A 6,023-nucleotide genomic window follows, 5' to 3' on the forward strand; every position below is an offset into this window, starting at 1 on the left:
GGGCCCCATGTTTTTTGGTATTTCTTCACATTATTTGGAAATGACTTCTGAGCTTTATTTTAAAAGGAATCTTCATGGGTTTCCCCTTGAAACCTTTGGTTTATGGGGTGTGGTGGGGTGGGGTGATGGTGAGGAAGTGATGTAAATGGCATTCTAAAATCAAAAGAATGTTCCTGGGTATTAGTCCCACCTCTGCCATTGCCTGTCCCCGTGTCTGATGATGCCTCTCTTATTGTTTCTTAATCTGTGGTTTTGTGCCAAACTGGATGTGTTCAGAAGCAGACCAACATTAAGTGCCAGCAACCACTTGTGAACTAAATTCAAAGTCCCCCTTTAGTTATCTAAGTATGGGCTTCATGGCAAAACAAAAAAAGCAGAGCTTTAGGTGAACAATCTGAGGCAAGGAAAAATGCTGCTCCTGCCTTTATAGCTCCTGTTTTATACTACCTCCTTTTAAAGTTATTCTAGTGTTATTTTTTTCCTGTACTCAGGGAACATTTTGTTACTTTTAAGCTGCCTCATGCGAGCATGGGCAAACTGACAGGGTATGGTGTCTTTTGGTTCGTAAGTAGTTTTGTGGGGCCAACTTTTATCAGCATACAAAATTAAGGAATACAAGGAGTTTGTTTTATTTTTTAAACTTTCATTAAAAGGCAGATAAAATCTAAAGTTGAAACATCATCCATCATGGTTATGGAAGATGTGTCCAGGACTACATGAATTTGAATCATTTTTAAAAGCCTAAAAAGATGATCTGAAAGTCCTTGAGGAAAGTATTTTGTTTGTTTTTCTTTTTCTTTTTTTCTTTCTTTCTTTCTTTTTTTTTTTTTTGATAAATAGGCCCATAGTTATTATAGATCTTTAGGCTATAACTGTTTGCTAATTATATACCAGTACATTTTTACTCTTTCACCTTTTCATTTTGTTTTTATACAGATTTTTTCCATAATAATCCTGTTACCAAAGAAATTTCAGCAGAAAGTAAAAATTTGACTCTAATTTCCCCTCAAAATTGAATTAACTAGAAACATCTATAGGTCTGAAGCTTATATAAGTAGTTACTAACCCAAAATAATAGGGTTTATATTGATTGTTATAGTTAAATAGACTAGTAATTTCAACTACCTTATTGTTACCAGAGAATTTAAAATGATTTCTTTACCAGCAGATAGTTCCAAAGAATTTCAAGTGTAATTTTTTTTTTTCTTCAGCAAGTAAACCCTCATATACAGTATTAGAATAAAGTACTTTTAAATTGTTGAAACTACTTGTTGGAGAGAAAAAAAATATTTTCACCAAAGATATGTATTTTGGTCTCATTGAATAAGATGTTTAGTATACACCAAAGACTTCTTTTTACTTGGCCAAAGCTAGCTTCTTTGAAGTCTTAAGTATGAAACTGTAACTAAAATGTGAAGTTTCTCATTCATCTCTCATAGTGGTGTTACTTCATGGCATTTCATTCCAACGGGGTTAATACGCAAATGGTAATTATTTTCTTTCCCAAAGACTTATTTGCTGTAAGTACTGATACACGCATGCCATTTTTATGCCAAATATTATGAGATACTGCTCATCAGTATTTTCATACCAAAGACCATTAAAATATATAGATTAGCCTGTAAGGAGGTAAAGATGAGCAGATTTGAAATAAATTTATTTAGAGGCTGATAGGACTCTAGCTTTAGTAGTAAAAGATATCAAAGGGCTAAGTTTACATAATTAAAAGCAATACAATTTATGTTGGTATTTATCAGTGTTTTATTCAAGTACTTTTTATCAGCAAATTATAAAAAAACCAAAGATATTTAAGATTACCTCCGCATATAGACAAATTTAGTTGTACATTAAACTGTTGTTTCTTGTTTTTATGTCAACCAAATTGTCTCTCCAGAACCCAGTCTGTATCCAAATAGCATACATAGGGACTTTCCATCAAGTCTGCTGATTCAGCCACAGGATGTTTTTGCCAAATGATGTGATTACTTTCCTAAGCACCTTGAGTGTGAGATGTCAACAGAAATCTCAGCAAGTTTTTCCATTCCAGAGCATATGGTAACCTCTGATTTAGCCTGTGCCGTCTTCCTTCTGCTTAAAGCATTACCTGTTTAACTCAGAAGGTTGAGGCAGTCCCAAAATAATAGGGACGTTCTCATCTCCTGGGAGCAGTGACATACAGTGGGCAAACAAATCGTATCACTGTTTAAGTAGACTGTCCTTCAATGGCTGTGCCCTTTAAAGTTGTCCATAAGTTGAAATATTTTAACAGCATCAAGGACCCTAGTGTTTCAAACTTGAGGGGGAACCTTGGGTAAAACCATAATCTTTTTTTTATGAAATCTGGGGTTTTATATTTTGATTAGCCTAAAAGTAAAGACACAGCTTTATCCACTAAATAAGTAGCTTTTAAAAGGTTGGCTTTGGCACACCAGGGAAATTCGATCCTTGGTCCTCGGCGAAATGCCTTTTATTTGGCTTTGTTTCAAACAAGAGCACTGCCAACATTGATAACAGTGACAGTGATTTGCATTAGTTTGTCTTGACTTTGATAAGGACTTCTCCCGGAAACTTGCTGGTGTTGACTACTCAGGATCGATGGATGGTTAAGGTCCATATGGAGACACCTTTGAAGAGTGTCCGAAAAATGGAATTGAAAGTATCTTTTTTTTTTTTAATGTAAGAATATCCAGATGTGGCTCCATTTCAGTGGTAGCTGTAGTGATTCACATGTATGTTTCCATTTCGTTGAATGTAAATTTTTAATACTGAATGTAAAAAAAAAAAAAAAGTTTCAACTGTATGGAAAGAGTCATGATCATTCTAAGACTAAACCTGTATTTTGTAAACTGTGTTCCTGACAATTTGCCACATGGCTCTCTGGTAAAATTGCTTTGGTTTAATAGAATAATTTTTGTGGGCTGTGAGCAAAGAGTAGAGGGTTCCGGAGATTTCCATATACAACCAGTTGCCAACTTGTTGAACTGTTACTGATGTTTAGAAGAACATATACATAGAATTCTGTGTTAAGTTGATTTATGCTCAGGATACCAGATCACAGGCTAATGCAATGTGTATGTTTGCAGGCTTTAATCTTGTCAGGCTGTTTCCCATTTTAAGGCTTTGAAGTTGTTTAGGATTATGACAGTCTTGCATTTTTATCAGACAGATGCTGTATTTTCTTAATGCTGCTGTAACAATTTACCACAAACTTGATGGCCTTAAAACAACACAGATTTATTACCTTCCACTCTGTAGGTCACAGGTCTGACACAGGTCTCACTGGGATAAAATCAACATCCGTTTTTTTGTTTTGTTTTGTTTCCTGGCTTTTAGAGGCTGTGGACTCCACCTTCAAAGCCAGCAGTGTAGCATCACTCTGACCCTGCTTCCATTTTTATATCTCTTTTTCTGACCCTAACCAGAAAAGGTTCTCCAATTTTAAGAACTCTTGTGATTACATTGGGTCTACTTGGATAATCCAGGATAATCTCCCCATCTTAGAATCCTAAACTTAATCACATCTGCGAAGTCCTTTTGCCCCGTGTGGTAACATATTTAGAGTCCATGGATTCAGGCATGCACTTATGTGGGTGGCCACTATTTTGCCTCCCGTAGACACATTATTACTGTAGAATTCTGATTTCTACAAAATGTCGGCTGCATTACAGAGATTGGCAGTCTGAAGTCATGTACCCTTTAGAGATCTTCAAAATTTCAAAGCTGTGAATACCTTGGTTTATAGCTTATCAAGTGTACACATTAAACTCCCTCTCTAGATTGCTTGCAAAAATAATTCAGCTTTAAACTTTTTTGAATATGTGCTTCATAAATTAATGTCTGAGATCTATGCATTTCACAGAAAGTTTCCTGAAATTTATGGAAACTCATCAGAAATTTTTGATAACTGTTCTTACTATAGCTGAAATTTCTGCTTTTCTCTTAAGTAATTTTGTTGCCGGCGGAGGATTGAGGCAAAAAAGACCTCAGACATGGGACTCAGTAGATGAACAAGATCATGCTCATGCTCATTCTTCATCTTCTAAAAGCATATTTGCAACATGCCCCCTTTCTACTTTTAAGTCAGGTTTATTTCTTAAGCTTCACCACCTGTTTTCTTTTCAGTTTGGTAATCCCTCGATTTCCCATCAACCTCAGCAAGAGCCTCCACTCACCTCTCCAGCTTGTGTGCATCTGAGGCAGTGGTGTTTTTCTTGTCATGCTCTGTCTTTGATTTCAGTTGTGCCTTTCCCTGGAGAGCTTTACATTCCACAGCTCTAGTTGGTTCTAATTCCTGGATTGTTCAAGTCAAGCCTTCTTTCTGTTTTGAAAAGATAGTTTCTAATTCTAACCCTAATTTTCAGTATGTCTTAACTAAGGAGATACAGCTATCTCCATTATAGGGTAAAGACATGATGATATTCTGAGTAGGGATAACGTGCTGGTCATTTTTCAGCTGCTTTTGATCCCAGTCTCTAGGAAGAGATAATGTGATTTACTGAGCAGATGTGCTATGCCAAATATGTGCTTCATTCCTGCAAACTACTACATTCTGTGAGGCAAATATTCCCCCCATTTTAGAGATCAGGAAACTAAGGTTTAAAATGTCTAAGTTGCCAAAGATCACAGCTGGTTAAGTTGCTTACCCAAGTTACAAACCCAAGTTGGTCTACTTCCAAAGCTGATAGGATTTCTACTAGGATGTATTTTCTCAGCTACGAAATTATATTTAATTACTCAGGCTCGTGGTGCCTTCTGCTGTACACCAACACAACCTGTCCACATAGTAATAGCCAATCAACAGAAATCTTAGTTGTGTCCTTTATTCACAGGAGGAATTTAGGAGGCTGAGCCACAACTTACCTCTTGTCATCTCCTAACCTCTCTCTTTTCTCTGTTAAAACCTTCAATTTCTCTTAGCCAATATTGCCTGAAAACTGATGTTTGTGCCTAAGATTGCATTAGAAATAAGGTAATTATGGTTTCTGGAGTCCTTATCTTTTTAAGCATTTGCCTAATAGATTAGGTGTTCAGAATTTCTATAATCCCCACATCCAAGTAGGAATTTACTCACTGGAAAAAACCAGGCATATAACCTGTCATCCTTCCTGCTAGATCTGGAGTCGATAGTTTTTATATGAGTTACAGTGTAACTAATTCTTCACACTAGTTGAGGAGAGAGCAAAGCTGAGGGAGAGTCCTATAATAGAATAAGTGTAAGTTTAGTTATTGGACCACCTAAATTCTAATCATTTACCATTTTGAGAATTGTTTGGTAGGAAAGTTCTCAACCTATTTCTGTTCCATCTCTAATCATCAAATGAGGGGATGTGCAGAATGAAGCAATAGTACTGTGAAGACTTAAAAGGAAATTCAAGTGTAAATTATTATAATCTGAAAGTCATTTCTATAAGGTTGTGAAATAGTCTTAACGGATTTTTTTTCTTTATAGGTCAGCCTTTTCAATTACATTTTGCCTGTGCTAAAATGAAACATGTTTGCATTTCCTGTATATGCACCAAAAACTAATAGAAGACAGTGGTTGTTAAAAGATAAAGACTAGTATTTAAACACCCATCTTGGGGCGCCTGGGTGGCTCAGTGGGTTGGGGCCTCTGCCTTCAGCTCAGGTCATGATCCCCGGGTCCTGGGATCGAGCCCTGCATTGGGCTCTCTGCTCCAGAGCCTGCTTTCTCTTCTCTCTCTGCCTGCCTCTCTGCTTGCTTGTGATCTCTGTCAAATGAATAAATAAAACCTTTAAAAACAAACAAACAAACAAACAAAAACCAAAAAAACCCCACCCATCTGTAATGTAGGAAACTCTACAAAAGGAAATGGGAATTTACGTCAATTTAAATCTTTCATTTTTTTTTTAAAGAGGATACTCTTCTACATTTTATTATGGTGCTATTTACATGACTGTATAAAATTACCAAACTTTATCAAAACTTACCCTTTAAACTGATACATTTTGTAATTTAAGCTATATATCAAGAAAGCAAAAAAAAGTATTAAATATTATTCTTC

The sequence above is a fragment of the Mustela nivalis genome (genome assembly GCF_964662115.1).
Source record: "Mustela nivalis genome assembly, chromosome: 6".
Taxonomy (NCBI): Eukaryota; Metazoa; Chordata; class Mammalia; order Carnivora; family Mustelidae; genus Mustela; species Mustela nivalis.